This window comes from Stegodyphus dumicola, chromosome X1 (genome assembly GCF_044657685.1).
Source record: "Stegodyphus dumicola isolate Sdum_Otavi_A_Nest chromosome X1, ASM4465768v1".
Classification (NCBI taxonomy): domain Eukaryota; kingdom Metazoa; phylum Arthropoda; class Arachnida; order Araneae; family Eresidae; genus Stegodyphus; species Stegodyphus dumicola.
In genome coordinates this window covers 207,799,975-207,827,301 of record NC_140780.1, presented here as the reverse complement: position 1 = coordinate 207,827,301, position 27,327 = coordinate 207,799,975, and the positions used below count along the sequence as shown (strand labels likewise).

General features: G+C 32.1%; 1 protein-coding gene across 1 annotated transcript in view; it reads right to left on the bottom strand.

The window, feature by feature from the left end:
* Positions 1-16,140: 16,140 nt before the first annotated feature.
* LOC118189294 (glutamate receptor 1-like) overlaps positions 16,141-27,327 on the bottom strand; it is a 235,585-nt gene continuing 224,398 nt past the window's right edge. The window contains exon 16 of the mRNA XM_085808327.1: positions 16,141-23,229. The gene's annotated coding sequence lies outside the window, so the exon portion shown is untranslated. The remainder of the gene's footprint in view (positions 23,230-27,327) is intronic.

Below are 27,327 nucleotides of genomic sequence, written 5' to 3'. Positions count from 1 at the left end.
CGAAGTCTCTTAAAATTAGTGAAAAGAACTATTGCAATATACCTGGTCCTTAAAATGACACCTGGATCTTTCTTTTGAAGATAAAAGCATCCTAAATATTCAAATGCGAAAGGGAGTAAGTGACTGTTTAACAAATCAGAGTATTTAAACAGCTGAATTGCGAGTCGTTCGGCAGTTAATTGAGAATACTCTACCTTCGGCGATTAGCAGTATTGTTTTTGTATAATTACAACTTGGATAAACTATAAGGTATTTTCTCCCACTTTTCAACATACCTCCGTGGTGTAACGGCAGCCATGCGTATTCGAGAGATCCTGGTGAGAGCATTGCTAATTTTTCACGTCTCTCGCATATATATATATATATATATATATATAAACGTTGTACTACTGTTCCTAGAAATGCAAGAGCTATATATAGTTTAATCTCATTATATTCTCAATCTCGTTGTATACGATAGGAAGTAATAAATTTATTTGAGTTAAATTATGGCTTTACAGCCAATTCTTTTATCTTGCAGACATGATGTAAAATGTTATTACCAACCGTATTCTCGTAAACGCTAATGCCACGTTTTGACAATTATGCCGTGAATTGAGAATTTTTTATCTACATTTTTTAGATAAGTTCCGTTTCAATAAGGCAGTAAGGAAGCTGTAGTTAAAAAAAAAAAAAAAAAAAAAAAAACATAATTTTTCTTTCACGGAAAATAATGTATGAGGAGGGTTTTAAAATTATTATCAGCTGCACTATTAATTATATTCTGTATCTAATGCACATCCTCTATTTTTAGCTACGTAAACAAACTGAAGCTAAATTTCTCACTTCGCAATTTGCTGTTTGAGTCTACAAGAGATGGCGTTACAGTACAAACTTTATTTTGAGATTCGGAAGCAAATTTTGTTAAAATACCGTTAGAACCGAACAGCCTACGTCGGACATAAATATATGCATATTTTGAGCCGATTTATGCTCCTGAAACATAATTTGAAATGCTTGATGTTTAAACTGTTTTCTGATATCCTGTTTGTGCTCATTAAATTCTTGAAATAATATTTTTGATTGCGTCTGCAGAAGGAGATGAACTGAATAAACTTTATTATGGTATTTAAAACTGTTGCATTTTGCTACTGAATCAGAGAAAAGATCAAATTTTAATTGTGAAAGAAGTATTTACTATATCTCTTTGCCTGTATCCCCATCTCCTATTTTTTTACTAATTATATTATCCAAAAATCGATTTGGAAAAATTGTACGAATAATTTAATTTCTGAAAGACGCGATTACAATAAGAATATAACAAATGAAAAGCAGTCCCGGATAAACTACAGGATTAAATCATAATATCGTTTCGTTAAAATAAACCTACATTTCAATAAGAATACACAGTAATATCAACACTACAATATCTAATAAGATATACTCATTATTACTTCGTTGTAACTTGAATCTCGCCCGTTCTTAATGTTGTCTCTGTTACTCCCAAGTTCATCCATAAATAATAAGAGAATGTGAATGTGCTGACTTCGCGAAATCGGAGACTGAATGTCAGTTCGCGTTTGCTTCGCTGTGATTGGCCATTTTTTTACTAGGCCGGCATAATATTCAACAGTTAGAAGGAGACCTTCTCGGGTAGTTTGCAAGGGTTTGCCTCTGATAGTAAGACGAAAACCACCATTACGTGGACATTAAAAACATTTCAAAATCTAGGGTAGCTCGTTCTCGGAGAATGGGGAAAATTGCGTTAACATTTAAAAAAAATTCAGAACCTGCCTCTAAAAAACTAGGGGAAAAATACGCAAGGAAAACGGTAACATTTCATTGCCTTAATATAAATCGCTCTAATATAACTTACGTTTCTCCCAGTTTTTGCTTGATTTAACTTTAAAAATAGGAGATTCATTAATTTTTATAACATAAGAAACAGTTTTCCGTTATATCCTCATTTTTCCTTTGCTAAATATATCAGGTATTTCTCCCACCTTCTTACTTAATGTCTCTACATTGGCGCCCGAACTAAAAAAGGTGGTGGATAATGATTCTCCACCACCAGGATTTGGCGACTGGCTCCCCTAACTCCAGTCGCCGGTTAAGGGGGGTATATAAGGTATTTCTCCCGCCTTCTTAGCATACCTTCGTGGTGTCAGCACGCTCGGCGCATATTCGAGAGGTCCGTGGTTCGAGTCCCAACGAGGGCATTGCTTATTTTTCATCTCCCTGCTTTGAATAACCCAATGTCTCTACAGTGGCTCCCGAACTAAAAAAGTTGGTGGATGCTGATTATCCACCACCAGGATTTGTCGACTGGGTCCCCTAATTCCCAGTATCCCCCTAATCCCATTTTTGAAAGGATGTATATAAGGTATTTCTCCCGCCTTCTTAGCATGCCTTCGTGGTGTAGTGGTCAGCACTCTCGACGCATATTCGAGAGTTTCGTGATTCGAGTCCCGGAGAGGGCATTGCTTATTTTTCTTCTCTCCTGCTTCGAAATAACATAATATTTCTACAAATATACTGAAATTCTGGACTAAAAACAATCAAATGCAATGCAAATTTATTACTAAATTTATTTTTTGCTTTGCCGTATGTGCGCTCATAAGCTTTATAATAGTAGCTATTCTTTTCAGGATCTCCAAAAGTGTGTTTCCCTGTTTTACTCATTTGGTCTTACATAATCCTACTGCAGCAGAAAGGAAAATAAATAGACGTAAGTAGATAAGCTGAAATAGTTTTATAAAGCATTATCACAATTTTTGTTTTTTTATCAAGATTCAAAATTTGGTATTTTAAAGCTGTCTACCAGTTTAATTTAATAGGGAGATAGCATTTTAACTGAAGCAGGAAAAATAATTTTTTTTAAATGTAAAATAAATTGTTTGTAAAAAATGAGTGCAAAAGCGGCAGCTTGCCTTGCTATATAAAGGGAAAATCTCCAAATTAATTGCTATGATCAGTATACTAATAGCAGTATAAAGTGAAGCTAGTTCTTGTAATCCTGCTTAAGGACCTGATCTCACTAATTTCTTTATTATGCAAAATTATGAGTCGTTTAAGTCCCTATCAGGATAAATATTTGTATAATGAAAACTGGCAGTTCTTTTTCTAGGTTATTTAACAAAAAACGTGTAGCTATAAATGTATATTTTTTTTCTTAAACGTCAGGGGAAGAAATGGCTTATCCACCTTAATGCCTTAATGGCCAGTAATAACAGCTGTAAATATAAAAGGCACTTACTTATTTTACTACTGAGTATTTTCATACTTCATGCATTAAGTTCCTATCCTGGATAGTATAATGATAGCTTCCATTACTTTATGTTAACCAAAATCCTAATCAGTTTATTTCTGAGAAGTGAATAATGCATTAAAGCTAAGATACCATATAAACAGCAGCATTTTAAATCGGGTGCGGGAAAAATTAAATGGACAAAAATCTTCGCTAAAAGTTCTCAGTAATTTGTTTACCTTAGTAAGATATTTTAACTATCTTATGGCCGTTTTCAGATTGAGTCTCTAAGGGAGCTATCAGTTTAAAGTAGCCATTTCTGTCAGTCTTCCTCACGAAAGCTTGCGATTAGTTCATTGCTTCATTTAATGTTCGAGAGTCGAGATATCACTATTGGGGGCAAATCTTGGCACATTTCCGTGATTTTAACGAAATCGGAACAGGTTTTTGAGAATATAAGCCATTGGGAAGGTACTGTAGGATTTCCACTAATGGCATTTTATTTCAGTGGACTGTCTATCAAGGATCTGTAGAGACTGAAAAATGCTACAATAGATAATTGATCAGAAAATCGACATAAATAAAATGCCACCATGGGATATCGTGCACGTTTTCGTCAATTAACACTAAGAAAATTTAAATCGATTTAATGAAAAACATGAAAAAGTCCAATTACGGTACCCCGAATGTCCAAGGTAACGTGGCACAGAAGGATAGCAACGAGCAGGGTTTAGTTTCTAAAATTAGAAGTGCCGGAGCCCTATGGAAGGATGAGGAAAGAAGGAAAATTAAATAATTAAAATAAATAAATAATGAAATTTAAATTAAAAGAAACGGAAAGTGATAAACAGAAATATAGTAAATTATATAGTATAGTGGTTAGCATCGCTGACTGCCGTGCGGAAGGGGCCGGGCTCGAATCCCGGAGAAGACATGGATGTTTGTAATGTACAGTGTCCGTGCGGCATGGGGAACATTCTAAATATGCGTCGAGCCGCAGATCCTCTCCAGAGGTTGATGGTAGGGGAAGAGGGGTGGGAGACCCTGGAACCTCTCCCCCCCCGAGGTGCCTTCATCAAAATTGAGGGCGGAACTGATCTAAATCGCACTGTAACCTGTAAGGTGCCCAAGGCTGTTTGTTGCCAAAGACAGGCGTAAACTTCCGCTGCTTTCCGTGAAGAATTTCGTGCGCATGGGCTGACTATAGGTCAAACACGTGAGCATTAGCAACAACAGCAATTCATTTTTAAAATGCTCTGCTTTTATGAGCATTCGCATATTTTGAGAATAATAAAAGAGGTACGTATAAATATTGGGGTGATGTCGATGCGCTAATGGGGTTACTCTATGTGGTAACTGGTGTTGGCTGTGTTTTGTTAAGCTGTGTATTAATTATTGAATATTGAACTAAAACAACATTCATTATAAATCCACGAGAAGCTCTAATAACAATATGATAACGACAACTGACAGTAAATATTGATTACATATAAACAAATTATCCGTAAGCTAAGTACTGCCCTCTTTATGAGAGGATCTTGTTAGCGGCAAGAGTCTACCTAGTCGGGAGTCTGAGAAAGTTCTGTCTCTTTGCGTACAAAATTAGTCACGCCCTTTTAATTTTTTTTTTTTTTTTTTTTGTACTTTTCTTCCTCTGGTTCATTACAGTTAAAGGTGATATCCGACAAGTTAAAGGATCATTGGTTGTTCAGCTCCCTGTATTCGAGGGGCTTTGATGAGAGGCACTGTGGTGATCGATAAAATTCCCTGACACTGGCCGTGAAATTATGACTTTGTAATGTCAGCTGGGGGTATTACTGAACAAATTATTGCTCCTGCAATGTCAGAGCATGTCGACTCACATAGCGTAACAGCTCTGAGACTGCGACTTGTAGGGGACCACACACATGAATATTTCGGGGCAGGGACTTTTTAATAATGACTATTGCAATATCAATTATCAATTTTCCTTACTATATTGTTAAATAGACCTTCTCTTAGGTTTATAATAAATGCGTCTTTATAAGTAATACGCAACCAATACGAATTACCATAAGGAGTCGCCTCATTAGCCTACCGATGTCACTCCCAGTTGTGACTGGACCTCTGCTGCTGCAATCGCGCAAAAATACTACAAAAACTGCTTCACAGTAGCATCTTCCACATGTTCACGCAGCTACTCTCAGCTAACCAACGTTGTACAGCAGAGCAAAATACGCCCTCACGCCCCATCCCCACAATCTAACGGCAACCGAACACCAACAGATCGGGGGTCTTTCAACCGCAGCTACAGGCTCAAAACAAGTACATTCGCGAGACATCGGCGTAGCTCTAACTATGTGGGCTTTGTATCAAAATACCGCACCTAACAAATTAAAGTGCGGCAAGGGGGCACATGCGGTGGCGCTAAGAATGCCGCCCACGAAAGACACGCGAATTGTCACAGAGACAGCTACTTTCGGCCGTGAGCGTTAAAAGCGTCAAGCTGCATAGCAAGCGATTACATGTTCTATCCTGACTAACAGTAGCAGTCCAGATGTGCAATTCCACAATGCGTAGCAAACCTCACCATTGAACTGAACCAGGTACAAGGAACAATTCCTGCTCTGTATCAATTATAGATGGCGCCACGGGACCGGAAGGGACATAATCAACGAAAGGCTTCAGCATCTCGCAGAACTCCCAACGCAGTATTTTCAACATAACAATGATACAAGGAAAATCTATAAAAAAATCAAGAATTTCACCACTAATTGGTAATACAACGAACTCGTGAGCCGCCTTTAGTAAGCTGATTTTTGGTGATGAATCTAGCTGTTACATTAAACAAACAAACAAAACTGTATTAACATTTTAAAATAAATATCAATCCATATTAAATCTGAAGTTAGTGAGACATAATTTTTGAGTTATTTATGACTTCAAAACCTTTCAGATCGGTATATTTCTTCTGTTCACAAGAAATATATATACAAATTTTCTTCTTTTGCTCATTACATTATTTATTTATTATTACAGTTTGTGTGTATGGAATTTTATTCGTGACCGCGTAATATTAAGATGTCTTTAATTCGCTTGAAATTCATTAGCAATCTCAAGAGCATACTTAAGTGTTAGCTTGACTTTAAGAGTCCATCACGGCATACGAAATTAAATATTCCAAAACTGTTGCTCATACGCTTTGGTAATATTATGAGAAATTCCAGTTAACTTTCAAAGGTTCTTCTCAATCTACTTGAGAAAATAAATTTTCAAAAATAACAATGTTGAGTTGTGTTGACAGCGCCCAAAATGAAATCAGATGGATGTGATTAAATTTTACAGTCTCCCTGTACATACTTTTGTTATTAATTTGATTCAAATTTTAATAGACAAACTTTTGAAATTAAGCTTCTTTTTTATTTAAGTTTTAATTTTATTCAGCTAGGAAAAAAGTTTAATTTAATGACTTGGCAACAGTAGATGTTATACGTTATTTTTAATTATGGAAATGAGTGAAACAGGTCTATGATTTCCTGTAATTTTTAACTTTTTAATATTTTTACAATTTTTTATGTGCCGTCTTCCAGGAGCTAGATAATAAACTGGTTGTCAAGTAAAAAATTTTTCCTTTTAACTTATTTTGAGGTAATTTCACGAGAAAATAATACTTATTAGCAAGAACGCTCTGTGCATTCCCTATTTATTTTAATTTATTTAATTATTATTTATTTTAATTTTCCTTATTTAGGAGCACCTGAATATTTTCCCTCAATATGAGTCAATTTACGCTTCGCATTCATAAATTTAATCTTTAGAATGTAATTAAGTTATTACCAAGTTATTATTTTTAATTTTGAACGTAAATTTTTTATGAGCGTAATTATAATTAGAAATTTAAAAGAATCAGAACTGCTTTAAATCACCTTTTTGTAGTAAATTGTGTAAATTACTCTTTAGGTGAAACAAGCTATTTATGAAAAATTAACTCCAGTCAAGGAGTAAATAATGAAATAAATTAATTACTGTCTGAAAAATGAAAAATGGTTAATTTAATTAAAGTCTCATGATTATATTAAAAAAGGTTGCCAGGTTGGTAGACGAAGATTAAAGAGGTTGGTATTTTCGTCGAAAGATGGCAGCATGAGACGCGAAATTCTCCCTATAACATTTTCCCTATAGCAGAAAGTGAATAATTTATTTTCTAATAGCTTTGGCAGAACACTTTAGTGATAAAATTTCATTTACCGTAAAATTTATGTCCTGTGATTTATGCCCTGAGCTTTTCAAAGAGCTAAATTTCGTTATTTGAATTAAAATAACCCGCCCAGTTACTGTTATTGGAGGAGTTAAAAGCAACAAGAATGAGCCTAATATTCATAAATTTGCAGGACTAGACCAAAGGGACCACATTTTCATTCAGACAAAGCGAGACAAATGAAATAAAATAAGAGCAGACCAATAATTCAAAAAATATATTTTATTATATACATTCATACACTTGTCTATAAATATACATAAATATATTTATTATTAATTATTGGTAACTATAAAAATGTTTCTAAAAACAATAATTTGAATATTATGTTTTTTAATAAATTTAATATTCTATTAAAAAAATTCACGATTTTCTTTCACGTTTATATTTTTTATCCAAGTGAATACTTTACAATAGATTCGGATCATTTATTAAAATGTAGTGAAATTTTTCACATGAATTGGTCAAATTATATTTTACGCTTAATACATATTTTAAAGTTTTAATGTTCAACTGAGCTTTTTTCAATTGTCCATATTTTATTGATACTAGAAAAAACACGTTCTGTTGCTGCATTTGTTCCAGGAAGGGAGAGCGTGTGTTCTACAATTTTCAAAATATTTTCATAAGGAATATTATTCTGTTTAAAATGAAAGAATAACTCCGTCCATTTTTTTTGACTGTTTCCACATTTAATTTTTTCATCCGTAACATATCTTTTTACCAATAGCTTTACACCTCACCAAAAAAAAAAAAAATCATTTTTGCAAATATTATTTTTCGGAAAACGGTTTGTAATACATTAAAAAGATTTTTCCACATATTCCCATAAAATCTTCTTTTTTAATGTCACCCAATGAAAGTTTTTAATATTCTCGAATTGAACTATCCGTTCTTCAAGATATTCCAAGCAGTTATTATAAAAATTTCTGACTTCTTTCAGAAAATCAGATCGTTTAATATGGCACCTTGTTCTTCCAACCTAGTGATGTCCTTTCGAGTAACTAAAGTAACGTAATCGTTATCAATTCTTTCTCGTAATTTTGTTTTTAAATTATTGATTTCATTTGACACTTACGCAATTGAAATTTTGTCCCCTTCAATAATTTTCACAGCATTGTGAAATAATGTAGCTTGGCTGTGGATGAACTGAAGACAAATTTGTGATGTGTCATTTTAAAAAAACAGCTGCATTCTTGGACATTTATCTTGTGATAAAAGGTATGATTTTAATGGTTCGCATATTTTAAAAATATTTTCTACAGCTGTTAAAAGAGCTAGCCGTACTGTTTTGCTGTAAACAAAAATTCTTTTATATACGATTTCTGCGCTTTCACAAAAATCCTTCAAACTTTCGACACGCACAGTATATATATATATATATATAAATAAATAAATAAGAATAAATTTTTGAAATAATATTTTCAACATTCCCTGGAAGTAAGTCAGATGCTGTTTGAATAGTATTGTGTAGAATGTGCGCTGCACATCCTACTCGAATAATATTTTGGTTCAAACGTTCGTTAAGTTTCGTCAAAACGTTATTGATGCCTCTTCTAGCTTTTCCACCAAAATTTGCGTTAGTGTCAGCAATAAAATCATTGCCTATTGTTAAAAGTATTTTTTTTTAAATAGTACTTATTCAATCAAAAATTATTTGTGAAGTTTCACCCGGCAGCCGCCCAGACGGTATAGCGGTTAAGGGAGCCTGACTGGGATACCGAAGGCCCTGGATTTGAATCCCGGAGAAGGCATGGTTGCAACTGTCCGTCCCTTCATAGGAGGCAATGGTGGCACACCTATTAGGTGCCTCCATAATAAAGAGACCACCATGTCTGGCCTTAGTATGGATTAATGGACGCTGTTACAAAACTGTAACACAATCTGTATCACAATCTGCCATTGGGAAAAAAAAAAAAAAAAAAAAAAAATTCACCCGGCAATGAAAGAAAATATAATATTTTAATTTTAATTCCTATTTCTGGATCAAAAAGTCTAACAATTGTTTGTGAGTCTTCTAAAAAGCAGGACTGTCCCAAAATCGGGACGTGTGATCACTTTAGACTAGGTTCGAAGGTTTAAGTTTAGAGCCTTCTTTCTTCAGCTGCAAATGTCGAAAGAGAAGCTAAATGCAAGTGGTAAGACAAGACGATAAGAATGAAAGGAAAGAATCAAGCAAAAGGAAAGAATCAAGCAGCGGATAAGAATGAAAGGAATGAATCAAGCAATATATAGCGCCATGGCGCTATATATTGACGAAAAATGAAAATCACTATGGAATAATTTCTTTAAAAGCTCGCAGTAAAGAAGGATTGGAATTTAGATCGTTAACTCCAGCTGAAAGATTTTTATGAACATGAAATGCCTCCTGAAAATCTTATTCGCCAAAGGAAAATCATCTTCTGTTGTCCCCCCCCCCAAAAAAAATAATCTTGCGTCATCCTTATGCTATTTTATCATTGGGAAGAAGAAGATTCTGTATTTAAACCTTTGAAACTAGTCCTAAAAATTTATGAATATTACGTTGATTCTTGATGCTTTAGCTCCTCGAACAGTATTTCATTTGTTAGAAGACAAGCAGATATATTATTTTTAGTAGAATCGATATCTAATATTTCCTAGAGATACGGTACTGCTTTTCCAAAGCTTGCGTACTTTGCAGAAATAGGCTATTTTTTTGTTCATATGAAGAATAAGTAGACTCAAAATATATGCATTTCCGGATTTATCACTCTCTTCCAGCCTTCGATGTTACAGCTTAATTTCTCGCAACGCTTCACTTTAAAGTCTTCTTCAGAGAGGGCTAACAACGATTGGAAGATTATTGTTACAGTTAGACTGCAGTTAATCAAAATTGTCAAATGCATTATATATTGCAACTGTTTTCTTTTCATATTACTTTTTATTTAGCTTTTGATATACGTATTTCTATAGCAAGAGGGAGTAAAAGAGTAAAAGTCTTAAAAAAAAAAAAAAAAAAAAAAAAAGAAAAGAAAACGACAAATACTAACTGGCTGGCAAAGTAAAAATTTTTTATGTAGTATGATCATTGGGGTGGGCTGATAAAACATTTTTTTTAAAATTCTATCGCTATATTCCCTAAAAATTGCCTATAACATAGCTAAGCAAGATGAAAAAACAATTTTCAAATAAAATTATATCTTCCATTCGCGCATTGCTCATTTGCGTAAGTTTTGAAAAATTGTAAAATTGCGTTTTTTCTTCAATTTGTTATAGTTATTAAACTCACTAATATCAAAACACCATAGGTCCTAACTTTAATTTTGGAGCATGAGAAACATGAAAATATTTAAAACCTGTAATTTCAAATTATTTACTGCTTGCGCAAAAAACTCAATAAACGCAATTTTTGGTAAAATAACAGCATTTCGCAATTTTTGCTGCAAACAGTTTTAAACGGTGACTATAGTTATCAAATGTTATATAGCTATATTGCGAAATTGTAAATACTGATTATAAGTATGGTGTATATTCTAAATATTATATAAATATGCATATGATAACTGATTCAGGCAAGTCTCACACCATTGACTAAAGCAAAATAAGAGGATAAAACTGTAATAACAGAAATGATTTGCAGAATCCATCCATTAAGGAAACACTACGTGGTCTGTACTTTTATGAAAGAAAAGACGACTCGATAATAATCAAAACATTAATTCATAGCGTTTTCGAATAACTTAAAAAAAAAGGCTATGATTTCCCCATACAAGCGTCAGAATATACTGCCCATACTTCTCTCTCTACAGGAATTGCTAAAGACACAGCGTATACCATAATTTTCCATACTCGTGAGATTTCGTTTGAAGAACTTGATGTCGTAGGGAGCGATAAAACTGTGATAAATTCTGGTTTAAAAAATGGGTTTATCCATCAGATTGAATTGCTTGTTAGAAGACCACTGCGGTGAGCTATATATCACCTACACTTCAATGAACTGCAGTTCCGTCTTTCATGGCAGGGATGGTGTTATTACAGGGTTCCAATACTCCACTGGACAGACTGGGAAAAAAACGATAGAAATTATAAACTTGCAATCGTTCTCTTTCAACGTGTTGAATTTTCCATTCTTCAAGTTGGTAGAAAGACGTTGAGCACGGATCAGTTATACTTACTTGATACTTCTGCTCTCATGAAGTCAGGTTCAGTTTTAGAAGATTTAACTACTCATGATCCTGGACAGCGTGCAAACTCAAAACGAGAAAATCGAGTTGTCAGACTATACGTGAGCTTGAAAAAAGCTACTGACGAAATTAGGCTGCTTATGCATTTTATTTTTAATTGTTATATGCCTCTATAGTTTAAAATCAAAACCAATAAACATTTAACAGACACTTCACAGATACTTTTTGAAGCCGTCGGAACATCACGAAACCTAACACAAAATTACTGGAAGTTATCACCCGCTAATTAAGCGGAATACTTCCTTTGTTCATTCCGGAAATTTGATTCCTGCAGTGATTGTGGATGAAAGAAGACATATTACAGAGTCGTAATTACAGTTAATCTAACTAGTCGTGATTACAGTGATTGGCTGCGCCGGTTATTGAAAGCTCGATCACTTCCCGACGGAAAGACTACTCGAAACTCCATCACTCCAAAACTTAACTTCGAAGCAACAGACTACTTCAATACGATTTGGTGGGATTGTTTCCTCCTCCAACTATTAAGGAACATTATGGATGAGGACCTCAAAAATTCCCTTAAAGATTGGGATTATCACTTCGCGCTGCAACCGGATTTCCAAAGCTTCGCTTGCCACGTAGAGACTGTAAGAACGGAGTGTCAAACTGGTGACCGAAGTACCTAAAAAGATGTGTGTCGGTGGCCGCAAGAAACGACTTGACTAGGAATACGCTTTCCTGTCAAGATGTATTATGCCAAAATTTTCTCAACTAACTTTAAAGTGCACTCTTTCGACAAAAAATTTTAACGTTTACAAAAGTGAAAAAGTAAAATTATCGAAATTAAGAAATATTGCTAATTTTACAATTTTTTTTTTTTTTTTTTTTTTTTTTTTTACTTTATGCGATTTGAAAATGCGGGTTTTCAATTTTTTTCGTGTTCCTCATGCTCCCAAATTCACATTATGAACAACTGTATTTCAATAGTAGTGAACTTAGTAATTATAAAAAACTGACGGAAAAAAGAAATTTTCGGTATTTTCTACAACTTTGAGTGAGGTGAGCGAATGGAAGATATATTTTTATATGAAAATTTCTTTTTTCATTTTGTATAGCTCGGCGATAGGTATATTTCTCCGGGTTTAGAGATAGAAAAATACAGAAAAAGACTACTTTTTCGTTTCACTCTAATTATGATCCATTTAGCTTATAAGGTATTTCTCCCGCCTTCCTAGCGTGCCTCCGTGGTGAAGTGGTTCTGCACGCTGGGCCGGTATTCCAGAGGTCCGTGGTTCAATTCCCGGCGAAGGCGTTGCTAATTTTTCATCTCTCCGGCCTCCAAAAAATACCTAATTTCTCTACAAGCTATTCAAGTTAAATTAATAACTGATATATAAAGACGCTGAAGAGACTTTAAAATTAAAAACGCTTATTATCTTCAGGAGGGCGAATGTTTCACTTTCATAGGTTCTTGGTAAAGAATATTTGAAGAAGTTATAACTGTTAAACTTTTGAAGGCTAGACATTTGCTACCCGGAACAAATTCCACAAATCCTAAATTCTTTCGTCTGGTTCTTTCCTAAATTATAAAAAATTTGCCGCCCTAAATTCTGCCGTCTGGTGCGGCCGCATCAGCTACAGACACTCTGGTGCCGACTTTGCTTGTAGGAAGTTATGCAAAGCGGTCTTATTATTTTCCTCAAGAAAGCAGTATTACTATCGAAAGTTTAAACAGAAAGTAAAACAGTAAGGCCTCAAAAATGTCTTTATACGGCCACTGTGTTTGCTTGTGTTCCTGCATTTCACTTTTGATTGCACCTTTTGCATAAAATAATGCTACATGTGAAAAAAGGATTATTAATTTTCAAAATATATCATATAAGATTGTATACTTCTCCCTTATATTTAATTTATATGATTTCTTCCTTGCTATCTTATATAGTTTTATTCCAATAAATAATTTTGTAGAGTCATTAAGATTTTTGAAGTAGGAAACACGAAAAAAATCAGCAATGTCCTCGCCAGGACTCGAACCTGGACTTCTCGAATACGCGCCGAGTTACTACCGTTACACCACGAAGGCATGCAGAAATGAGAGAGAAAATACCTTGTAATTTACTTTCAGCTTTACAATATTAATAATTATTTGTAATCAACGGGATCTTCATTATGTCGATCAACCGCCCGCGCACATCGACCCCTGGATCACCGAAGAAACCTTTCTGAAATTCATCGACCCGCAGGGGTCAATTCTGACACCTTTAGAAGCCTCTGAGTTAGCTATTTATAATACCAGCTGGCAGTCTGCGATAGATAGTATCGTAAGAAAGCTACTTAGCATTGTGCTTTTATTGATTAAAAGTGAAGATTCATTTCAACTTTTGTGTAGTTGCATGTTATAAATGCTTTTAAAGTCAGTTTCTTTTCCTCTAAACTTTATGCTACTTCTTTTGCTTGTGATAAGTTTTAAAAGCATTTTTGAGAAGTTTTTATTCGTTGAAGCTTATTTGTGTTGTGTAAGTGTAATGCATTTTATGTCCTTAATTTTTTTCGATTTACTATGCCTTCTGCTGCTGTGTAAGAAAGTTTATCGCAGATCACCGATTGCGAATGGATGTTGTGAAATTAGTGCTCAGAAATTCATCTCGTTTATAAATCAGCATTTTTAATAATGTAAATAAGAAGTGGCTGAAAAATGGGGCTTTATATAATTATTTCTTTTAAAGCTTGACAATGAACACACACACAGTAAAAAAGGCAGTTGGCACGGTTTTGGCCAATCTCAGCTGCATAATACATAATCGTTAGATTTTCACCATGAAGTTCTTAATTTTACTCATTTAATTAAATTGTTATTTAAATTATATACACACGTACCTATATATACATTATGAAATCTCAAATTTTTATTCATATCCTGACATTAAAGTATTTTTAATGACGTTCATCAGGAGATCGTGAATGTTTCATTGGACACTCTATGTCACGGTATGGCAAGTGCACATGGAAGATAGAGCCCATAGTACACAGAACACGCAGGCCCTATTTTGTAAATCCAAGACACTGATTTTCCTAACTGTACTCAATTCTATTTATTGCTGTATACAATGAATGAGTTATCCTTCTTTGACAATGGGGGTAACGTTAAATACAATGAAATGAAACACAAAATGAGTTTCATGTTGATTTCCCATTTATATTGCGTTTGAAAGGGATTGTGTTATAATTTCATTGAACGTAACTATTTATTGTAATCATATGCTATTGAACACAAAACCCACTGTCGCACAGGTATTTCGACACAGCATATGCAAATAAGGTGACAGAGAACAGATCATAAAAATAATCATGTTTGACGTCACGCACATATGTTTATTAAATGTAAAGTTTCAAAGTGGTTAAATTTTACAGTTTATAACTGAAAGGCCCATTTAGATGACGACCAGACTTGCCGAATCATTTAGGCATGTCATCAGAGAGTGGAATATTTTCCAAAGCATGATCTCAAGACCGTTCTTTACGCATGGGAACAATTAGTCGATTTGTTGACTAAGGCCATCTGACTGTTACTGCAATATCTGAAGTCTGCTATTTGTCAATGTTTGAACAAATAGACTATCTAGGCAGTTGCCATGGTACCTCCCTGAGACTCTAACAGTTTGCCAAAGTTTTGACAAGCATGATCTTTATTAAGAGGAAACGTCCTACTTTCTATGTACTTCAGATGCAAACATCTTGATTGCCAGCGTAGTGGAGATTTCAATTTCACTTTAGCACGCGAACTGCGATAGACGAACAAAAGAAAACTTTTATTTATTCTTTAAAAAATGTGAAAATTCTTTCGGATTATTTTGCTAAAAAAATTGATAATGAAACCACTCTATAAATTAGATACTCATAAACTGATTAGGAATTTGATCTACTAATATTACGAAACTACTGATATTATTATGTTTTTATAAATTTTTATGCATAAGTTCCATATATTCCACTGTCTTGTAACAAAAACTGAGTTTAATTTTAATAGGTACTCCTTATTTCACTGTAATTCTGAAAGCTAGGCTGTTACGTGGAAGCTGTCAGATATTAGCTGCTTCAGTCAAACATCGTGCATGCCTTTCTCAAGGAGAGTGATTCAAGTCCACATTAAAGAAACCGAATGCCATAAGCCTACATAACCGAACTATTCAGTGGCCGTAATTAAGTCGTGAAGACGGCGAGCAAGGCAATGTTTTGTGATTTTATCTACCCGGCTTCTAATGTGTCGTAAGTTAGTTTAGTATCAATTTGAGTTACTTTATATTGTGCTATAATTTAATCTAAACATTGATGTCTGTATTTTAAGCAAGCACTAGTGTTTTGAATATTTAAATATGAACAAATGAATCTGAATATGGATGTCATTAAAAGTAAATGAATACCCTTTTACCCATAATCTGTGAAAACAAGAAGATGCATTAAAATATTACTATTGATTATATTTGTATATATTCATGGAAGGAGCTACAAATAAAAGAACCACAGAATTAAATAATTCAGAGTGATTTTTATTGTGTCCAGTGATAAGAAAAGCATCTAAAAATTCAGTACAATGAATTATTATCTTCGCAGCACTCAATTGCAATAATTATTGAGTGCGTGAAAGCAGTAAATTGAGAAAATAGTAAATGAGAGAATAAAATACAAAATATTTCACTGCAGCCTAAAATACAAGATAAAATTTAAAATAAAAGAATACTTTACATGAAAATGCCTTCTGCACACATTATATAAAAGATGAACTCAACGAAATCTACTATATGCTCATAGACAATAACTTTGTGTAGCTCTAACTGGTAAATATGTATGTACATATAAAGGTTTACAGAAACTTTGCAAAGCACCTTGCACAGATTCAGATCATGCAGGTTTGATTAATAGAAAATAAACAACTCTTTTGTATTGCACTTGAAGGAATATGCAAAATGCAGATATTTAGCACGTGCTTGTCATACACATTGAAGCCAGTTTTGAACACTGCAAGTTTTAAGCGAAGAGATGTAAGTTATGTTTGTACAGTAAATGAATTGCAATTTCACCGTCCATTTACATGTTGCCATTGATTATTTTATCCTGTTAGTCCTATATTTGTTCCAGGTTAGCGGCATGACCCAAATTTCGTCGCTTTTACATATATTAAACGAAGAAAAATAAAAAAAAACATGCATTTGAGAATATTAATAAATTATGAAAAGTGTAAATCCTTCTTTGCTGAAGATTGCATTTAAAAATGTTACAATAAAATCTAAAAAAAGAGTGTACACTTAAAGTTATACTTTCATATAAATATTAATTGAGTTTGATTAACATAAATGATGAACACAGATGTTGTCACTTGATTTCGTTTATAGCGTTATGTTTGCTAAATTGTCATAAATAATGTTATTGATTATGCTGTATTGTACCATTTAATATATAGCCAACAATGCTAAATTGGGGAAAGTTTCACCTTTAATGAAGAAGCTGAAATAATTGTTGCTCAGAAACGTAATTCAAAATATAAAAGTATCGTATTATAATTATAATTTGAAAAACGTCTTAAATTATTTCAAAAAAAAAAAAAAATATCCAAGTATTTCAATTACCCTTTCGAGGTTTGAGAACGATATTTTTGTAAAAAACAGAATAGCATATTACTAGGTCAAAGAACATTTTCTACATTTTGAATGCTTTGCATATATTTTCTCTTGTCAAAATTGGATTATGTTTAATTATGTACATATGATATAATTTACTAATATAAAATATTAAACTTGTGAATGTGAATGTTTTATTCAATTATTTCAATTCACAAACTTAAATTAGTTTTACATAAATAATATACAGTCAAACCTAGAGTTATAAAATCAGCATAAACTACAGACTTGGTAAAGTGATTCTATGAGCGGGGTACTTACTCTAATACGAGAAGATGAATATGGCAAAGAAAAAGCAAGTAATTTAAAAAAATATTTTTCCCCATCCGAAGAGCCATTTAGCCGACTATTTAAAATACATACTGTCGAGCAATTTATTATATAAAACATGCAATAGATGATTTAATAAAAGAAGCGTATGTTAAAAATTAAATTAAAATATTCCGTTCAAGCCAAAGAAGTTTGAAATTAATCAACTATTTAAAATCACAATTCACAGTTCAACTTGCACGAAAATTTCCCAGAAAATGTTGGAACTCTAAACAACAATGCTTTGGGTTTATAAACTTGGGTGACCATAAAAGGTATTCGTATGTTACACGTCTAAAATTTTTTGATAAATGCTAGTATACGCAATTGTAAACATTTTTGTCTGGCAATAACTGAAAATTGTTTTGGAATGATAATATGAGGAATTTGGCAGAATTTGAGAGATTGGATATTCACTTGTCACTTTGTGAACAAAATTACTTGAACTACAAGGAAAGTTAAGTTACTCAGACTGAAATACGTAATTTGTGTATTGAGCTCTAAGATGTATGGCAATAATTTTGTGTCTGTATTTATAGCCATTGTGAGAAATATGACAAATGCGCAAGTACAAAGACAGACGATGACATTCAGTTGAAGAAAAATTAGGCTAAAGAATGCGGATCCGCAGATACGGAAACATACTTTCATTAATTTAAACATTTAAATTAGTTTGATTTTGCAACTTTCATTAATTTAAACATTCAAATTAGCTTGATTTTGCATTTCGTTTTACTGTAATATTTTACTGACTTATTAAACTGCATTACTTTTCTTTGCTATAACGCTTTGTTAATTTAGAAATCCAGATCCCAGTTAAATGCGTTGTGACGTAGGTAAAAAATGAATTATTTACCTCAGATGGTTTTCTATCTGGAATTTTTCAGCTTCAGTTCAGTAGAATCACCCGCTTTTACTACGGCAGGAGAAAACTTGCGTTCATATATTTGTTCGTGCTGCCATCTGGTGCATTTAAAAAATATTTGTTTAAAACTATTTCGTATAAAAAATACATTTTCCTCACTTTCCAAATATGCTTCCAAGTTTTTATTTATTTTACAAATATGTATCAGAAATTCCCTATTTCATTGCAATACGACAATAAATACTGAGTGTGGAGCTTTGCACAATTCGACAAAATGAAATTGCCACAATGAATACATTCAGTTTAAGAATCGATAATTAGTTTATCCATGTATAAAATACTGAAGGTGTTTCAGAATTGCAGACTTCTAAAAATTGACAAGGTTTATTTTTTTAAAGCTTTTGCTGCTTAAACTTGTTTTTCGCTGGTTAATAAATAATACACTGCGCGTAGTATTGCATTGTGCTTGTTTGAAAACGGATATCTTTATAAATATCTCATAAAATTATTGCAGGTAACAATTAAAAATAAAAAGGATTACATTCATGATTTCATTTATGACTAATGCATTCCGAAATAATTATTGAAATGATACTTAATATATGATTTAATATGATTATTATTTCGCTAGATTTTGAAATGTAAAATTACTAAAACAGATCGCGTATCAAATAATTTTATACACATAGCTCAAACCTGATCTCTATTATGAGGATTCATATTTGTTTTTGGGCACCTGTAGTTTGATATGCATTTGCATAGATCTTGTAATAAACATAAATTAAAATTTTTCTCTAATAGACTATTTTTTCTGTATTTAAAAAATTTCCTGTTGCAAAACTAATATCATCAAAATATTCCTTGTAATAAAGTAATTTCTAAAAAAGTGTTAAATAGTATCTCGCATAATAATTCGGATACTCGAAAATTTTATTTAGATGAATTTGGAAAACGATGTTTCTTGTCACAATTTGTTTCAAATCACAAATTAGGCAAATTCGATCACTTTTCACACGAATTATTATCTGCATTTGCAAGTTATTACTTGTTCAGCAAAATATATTAATACACTTGAAGTGGCCACGGCAAGACACCACACATTAATGACAAGTGCTGTTAAAAATTTAATTATGTATCCTTTAAAGATGGTAAAAGTATTCAAAATATCCAAAAAAAAAAAAAAAAAAAAAATGCGCTGAGGTCTAGATCACGTTCTAAGCTATTACCAAGCAATCGCTGATTTATTCCAGAAAAAATAAAACAAGACCAAAACGTTTTCAACGTATTTAAAAGAACGATTTGTTATCAAAGTTAACTCTGAAACACTTTGAACAGCCTTTATAGCACATGGATACTACTTTTATAGGGAAGATCAGCAAGAATTAAATTCTTACTCAGCACGAAAACAAGGAAAATACGAGTGACGTTTGCAAAATCTATAGTAAGCAAAGATTTGTAATATTGGAATAATGTTATATTTGCAGACGAGTCAAAACTTTATACAACTGGGTCTGATGGACAAACTACTGTGAGGCGAAAATTGAACTAATAACTGAATCCTAGAATCTGTTGCTTACAATTAAGCACGGTGCGGAGGCAGAAAGGTTTGGGGATGCTTCGCTGCCTCTGGAATGGATATTATTTTTTTTTATACACAATAGCACGGATTGGTACAAATATATAAATGTTCTTAATGAAAACTTGAAATGCATATGCAAGAAAACTTGGAATACAAAATTGATTCAGATTTTATCAAGATAACAATCCTGAACATACAATCCTAAATATTTGCTCATGGTTATCATATAACTGATCTGAGTTTATCAGAACACCTCCGTATTCATATCGAATATATATGGAGAGAGTTGGAGGAAAGAATAAGAAGATATCATCTTCTTCGAAATTTTTACTAAGAAGTATTCTTACATGGGGGGGGGGGAAATCCACGCCAAAAACATAAAAAGTGTAATTTTAGCTAAAGTATATCGAATGAAATACTAAATGTCTCACTTTTCTATTTTTTAATGTTCTAATATTTATGTGCGTTCATTTTAAAATAGTTGAATCAATTATTATTATTGTTATTATTTACCAAAATCGTGTTGACTAACTTTTTTTCAAAACAACCAAGTTTTGAAAAGACATGATCTGTAATATATGTAGTATGTGTGATCGGTAGTATATGTTCACAGTAGTATGAAATCATTTAAATAATACTCAGTAACTGATATTTGCAATTAAAATTAAGAAACCCATGTGTTCGAAAACAAATGTGAGCCACTATGAATTTTTCATTAAATAGCTTTATATCTCAGCTAAAAAGTGAACAAGGGCATCCATCTCCATCAAGAATGCAGTAGATAATGAACTAATTTAGCAGTATTATACGGGAGGGGGAGAGGAAGGAAAGTAGGAAACAGAAAGAAGTAGGCAGTAATATTATTGATTTAAACTGAATTATTGAATGGATTAGGATGTTTTCAATACAAAACTAATAAGAACTTTTTTCAGTTAGTGCCAGATTAAATTTATACAAGTATATATACATATTTTCACAAAAACCTTTTTTTTTTACTATACAGTTCAAGCACCCCTCTTACGATCAGTTAAAAATTCCAAACATATTTAAAAAATATCAACACTTACTGCCTGAACAACAACTTCAAATTAAGCCCTGTTTTAAATTTAAACTTTGAATAACATAATCTGAAATAAATTCTAATCAGCTCTGACAGTCTGATCAAAACGCAAGTTAAACGAAGAAGAAAAATATAAAGCAGGGAAAAACTTGCCTTTCAAATATTGGAAAATACAAGTTTAAATAAAGCTAAAACACATTTTAAAAAATTAGCCGTCAATCTTTCTCATTGTAGAACCGATTCCCTAAGTTTAGTAGCAATCAAAAACGAAATGAAGTCAACAGGACACCCAATGTACTGAAACACGTCATATCTTTTCAGTTTTATAAGCATACTAGTACTAACTTCTTGATACAAATGTCTCTCCTTTCCCATTTTTTAATCAAATTTTTATGTTTTCGCCAATAAAGCTTTCAAAGATGTGGAAATAGAAAAATTTCAGCAGGTAATTTATTCAAACGACAAATAAATTATGTATAAATTCACAAATTTAAAATGCACTGCTATATTAATTCCGCACAAATAAGATTTATTAATGGTCATTTAAAAGAATGCTTGAATGAAGTTGCAAAGCCATAGGATATTTTTGAAAAGTGAAACAAAACTTATAACTGTTTTAAATTACTGGAAATTACTTATTAGATCTAACACCATTTCAGATATTATCAAACGCTTGAAAACTTTTAATTATGTTTATGTTTGCAGTGATTAAGGAATGATATTTTATCTTGCATGCAGAAGATACACACAGTTCTACGAGCTGTGAATATTTGAAGTGATGCACACTGACATGAAGAAAACTGCAGAAATTCTGATTTGAGCTGAACTACCTGCGTTGGTCGATCGCTGGTGAAAGAGACAGAGTTGTGAATTACAACCAGTGCAAGAGCTGGATATCCGATATATTCATTACCAAATAAGACCATGCTCTCCAAAAGAGTACTATGCATCCTACTGTAAATAATTAAATGCACTCGACCACGCTACTTTCCTAATCCTTCCCATTTCATTTATTTTGACTGCTTATAAGGAAGCTCATTTGCATCTGAGGTATCTGTTCACATTATCATTTATTTATTTTTGAGCAATAAATTTGAATTAGATCTTTCGCACTAATTGTTGCCAAGTATTATTATTTTTTCTTCTTTCTGGGGAGCTGGGGAGCTTCAAGGAGGAACTTTTAACTTATAAGTAAAAATTTAGGATGTCAGTATTCACATAAAATACAATTTTTTTTAAATCCATAATAAAAATAAAAATGTAAGAATGTTGATCTAACAAATTTTTTCCTTATAATTTAATATTTTCAAGATATTAAATCAAGTACTGTAATAATGTTAAAAATTTTATGAACGAAATTGTTTATACATTTTCTGCAGGTTTACCGAGAAAAACTGCGTTAGATAAGCAGCCTAATGAATGCGTATGCTTATTCTAATGCTTGAATTGCTTCTACTTCGTAAGAATTATTTATATTGAGTACATGCAATGCTAAACTCATTAGTTTTGCATTTACTTATAGAGGCTGATTAGAAAATCCGTTTGGTTGCATATTACATAAACTCGGCATAATTTTTTAGACTTCGTATAAAAAATATTATATGTAAAATTACAATATATAAATAATATCTTAAGCCCTTTTTCCTTACACAGTTATGTATATATATATATATATATCGAATTTTATTTAACATTGTAATATTTTAAGCATATCACAATAATATTTACTCTCCTAAAATTTTACGATTTCAAAAGGTTTTTCTTTCCGTAAATCTTTCAATCATTTCTTTGCAGAATTTGTCAGCCAATTCGAAAATTATTTGAATTTCTGTGCTTTGGAAATTTCTCAAACAACGTAATAGTTTAATCTTCGAACTTCCATCCTGGATGCTTAATTTCAATAGATAAACATTTTGCATGATGTTCTTTGAGAGATGTGCAGATTCATCAACTCATTCTCGATGCTTCGGATTGGAAGTCTGTCGTACTGAAGCGTAGATGACTCAGCGCTTTCTTGGGGATCATGAAATTTTAAATCATGAAAAGTTTTCTTCATACTTGAGTGTGAGTATTAGAGCTTACTTGATCCGATATTCCTTCGGAAGTAATCATTTGCGTAGCAGCTTGGTAGAGCTAGAAAAATAAGATACATAATATTTAATTAGATATAGTATTTCCGTGCATTTGAATTCGATCTATGAGAACTGTTTCTAATTCACTATCACATTCCATGCATAGTAAACTCATATTCTGAATCATATTATTTTCGTTATTTTTTATCTAAGCAATCCTTGGTTTATATATAATATTTATTTTTCCTATTAGATACCGTTGTCTATCGTTTTAGCAGTTATGTGCTGGTTAGAATTTTAGCTAACAGATATATCTTTATGAATACAAGAATGAGAAAAAATTAACATATTTAATTACAAAAATTAATGGATTTTTTTCGTAGTCAGTTTTAAATGATTATGACTTTTGATTCAAAATGAATAACACCTTTCTGTCGTTTTATCAGTTTTAAGGAAAATACTCAAGATTTATGTTGAAGTCTACTATAGTCAATTGATCGTGCTTGCAAAAATGCAGGTTTTGGAAAGGTTCATAAAATCATGTGATCCCAAACGCTGCTTGACTACAAACAGTCAATATGCAGTAAAATGTTATATATTTGTGAATCTTTATTTCAGTCATAATTAATTTTTTGTCACTTAGCACCCTCCCTTAGATGTGAACAAGATTTTAGATCTCCCTTAGATGTGACCCTCCCTTAGATGTGAACAAGAACAAGATCCCTTTTTCTGTTATTCAGATTAGTATTTTATCTTTCTGACATAATGTATAAAATGTGTTAAAACATTTTAAAATCTCACCCTAGCATAGGAAGCATCAATAATATTTATCCTCATTTCCCATTTCACAACAATTTTTTCTTACGAAACTATGAGATGCAAGCATGAATATGTATGTTATTTATGTAAATTAATCAAAACCAACAATCTGATTTTAAAGTTTCTAAATTAAAAAGGGAAAAAAAGCTGTAAATGAGTAACCACAAAAGAATTTAAATAAAATACTCATTTTGCTTCGTTAAAATTCAATTTTCGTTTTTATTTGTTTTAGTATTTATTTATTTATTTATCCATCCCAAAAGCACCAAGGTAAAATGCATTATTATTTTATAGCAGTACTGTCTTTCCCTATACATTCTCGAAGGAATGCTCACCTCGGAACACACTTTGTAAATAAAGAATCGTCTAAGAGCGTTTCTTTCCCACCCAAAGTTTTTTTTTTTTTCTTTTTCTTTCTCTCTTCCTCTGAAAGGGTAAACATGTTAAGCCATTTGAACACAAATTAGCGGGAACAATTCGAACACAACCAATCACTAGCATCGATGCCTTTTTTCCAGAAATTGAAAGAGCTAACTGAAAATTCACTCCTTTTTCTGCCTGCTGCAGTTGTTTCTCCGTTGATTTTAACAGAATTACTTTCTTCGAACATTCTACCAAATCTTCAGTGTAAGATCACGGTTAAAAGAAATTTTTCAGCAGTTAATACATGTTTGCACTGATCTCTTAGGCTTTAGATTCGCACGAATTTAATATTTAAGTTATTTCTGATAATTCTTTATGAAATGCGTATATTTATTTATGACTTACCAATCATTTGTTTTTGCGTATCATCTAAGAAATGAAAAAAGTGCAGGAAATATATAATATGTTAAAATCTTTGCTTTACTAATTTTGCAGTATGATGAAATTTACATATTAGATATTTCATAACATTTTCAGATGTCTTCATTTGCAATAAATAGTTTAGAAAATGGTTCTAAATTAAAAAAAAAAAAAATCTGAATGCACAAAAGTGACTTGCAAATAAGAAGAAGCTTAGCATCGGTGACAGCGGAAACTATATAAAATAATGGTTACTAATGAAGTTCAAATTCATGTACTCAAAGATAAAAATTTCTAAAACTATACTGACTTTTTAATTATTGAATCAAAGAAAGTAAAACTATTTGCCTTATTATATAAAAAAATGAAGGACATTAATATAGATGATAAATCCAATTGAAACATCACTTTTCTGTTCAGATAGCGCAGAAAAAGTTGAGAAATGATATTTATGCCCATAGCAACTTACACGAGACTAAATATTCTGCTTGAAAATAAGAACACTGTATATTTTTTTTATTGTCATCCACACACAGTATTCTCAATCACCTTCGCAAAAATGTAGTCCCCAGATTTTCTTGTATCTAACCAACAAAGTCGTGCTTAGTGACTTTTTCACATGAGGAAAACCGTAAATACGCGCCCACGGGCATAATCAGATTAAATACCTGTACACATTTATAGTCGACAATGGTAATTATACTAAATCATGTTATAATTCCCATAATACTTTTAATGTTACTTTATATATTAAAAATTAATATATATAAATTCATAATTTCTGAATTAAAAAGTATATTTTGGATAAACAGCCAATAACTTTGATATAATATAAATAGTAAAGAATTAATGCAAAAAGTGTCGAATTAAAGCTTTTTTTTTAATTAAATTTTTCTTTTTTTTGTAGGTAAAATCTACAATAATTGTTTTAAAAAATCTGCTTGATTATTTAATTTATGTTTAATTATGCACGGATTTAAAATTAGATATCCTTGCTGGAATAACTGGATATTTCGATACTTAAGTTATAAACTGCTCCTTTCAAAATACGTGAATTCAATGACATTAATTTTCACTAGTTAGAAATTTCAAATCAAAAGCGATCTCCTTTAATTTTCAAATCTCTGTTTTAGTAGAGAGCTTAAAACATCTGTCACTTCTAATATTTCTACTAAAAAAATATTTGTCTGTAAAATTAGTTCTGTTATCTTGGAATTTGATTTATTAATCTTTTCTTTCTTTCCGTTCAATTCTCTTGATATCCTTAAAGCTAAATTTTTATATTTTTCAAGAATATTTTCTCTCATTTTCTAGACAGAATGAAGAAATCCGTCTACGAAAAACCCATACAGTAACTCTGTTCGCTGGGTTTCGATGTTAGATTAATTCCTATATGAAGAGTGCAGCTCTATGTAGATTTAAAGGTTTTGATGACAAAGCTTTAATTGACCTTTCTGTTTCTTTTAGTATTAAATTCTATGAAGACGTACATAAAAACTTTCAAACTGACTTACTTAAAGAAACATATAGTTTCAACAATTGCAATTTACAGCTTAAGGCTTTATATAAATTTGATGCTCTTTCTTCCGCTCTGAATATGGTATTTAAAAATGATGCTTCTCGTTAGGCTTAAGAATTGAAGGTTAGAAATCAAAATTAGTCCAAGGGGGCTTTGTCCCTGATGGACTATAGTTTTCGTTTTGCGATTTTGCGTCGAATCACTCTGAATGTCCGTTTCACTTTTCAAACTGTTGCCACCAGATATTATCGCCCAATTTGAAATTTGGAATTTTGTTTTAATATCGATTTCATATTTTGTAAAACTTTAACGAATTTTTTATTAACAAACTCAAGGATTGCAAAGCGAGCATTGCCAACATTGCACAGAAAAAAAAAAATTTTATTTCCTTCGCGCGAGACTGCGTATCGGAAATTCTAAAGATATGCTCAATTAAAAATTATTTTGCGATATTGCTCTTGGACTGAATTTTATGGTTTAGGTGCGAAGAACATGGTAGTTAATAAATAAAAGTAACACACAAAATGTTAAGAAAATACCCCTTTGGACGTAATTTAAAATCCGAAACCCTTCAAAATTTTTATTTTTAAAATTTTTTAAAGTATTTCTAAGATTTCTCAGCGAATTTAGTGGCTTCCTAGCCGTTTAATCAAGGTAAGTGTTCCACTTGCCTCACCATTGCCCTGGCTGTGCTAACCAACTACTTATACTATTAACAATGCTGAATTTATCAGTAAATTAACTCCACCTCTCCCCATTCAAGAATTCAAACAATTCAGCTACGGTCTCTTTTGATGTCAAAACATTATTTAGTAATATTGTGATTGTTATTTATCCTCATAGCTCGATGCTCACGAATGATATTGGGTGTGGCCAAGCGAGCTTCAGACTTTGGCCTTGGGCACCTACAAGGAAACGACTTTGCCAGCTTCACGTTGCTTTGGAACGTGAATAAAAAGTCCATGCTCTTCATATAATTAAGAACACAAATGCGTAGTTAATTAATTAAGAGAAACGAAAATTAATTATTTTATTTCC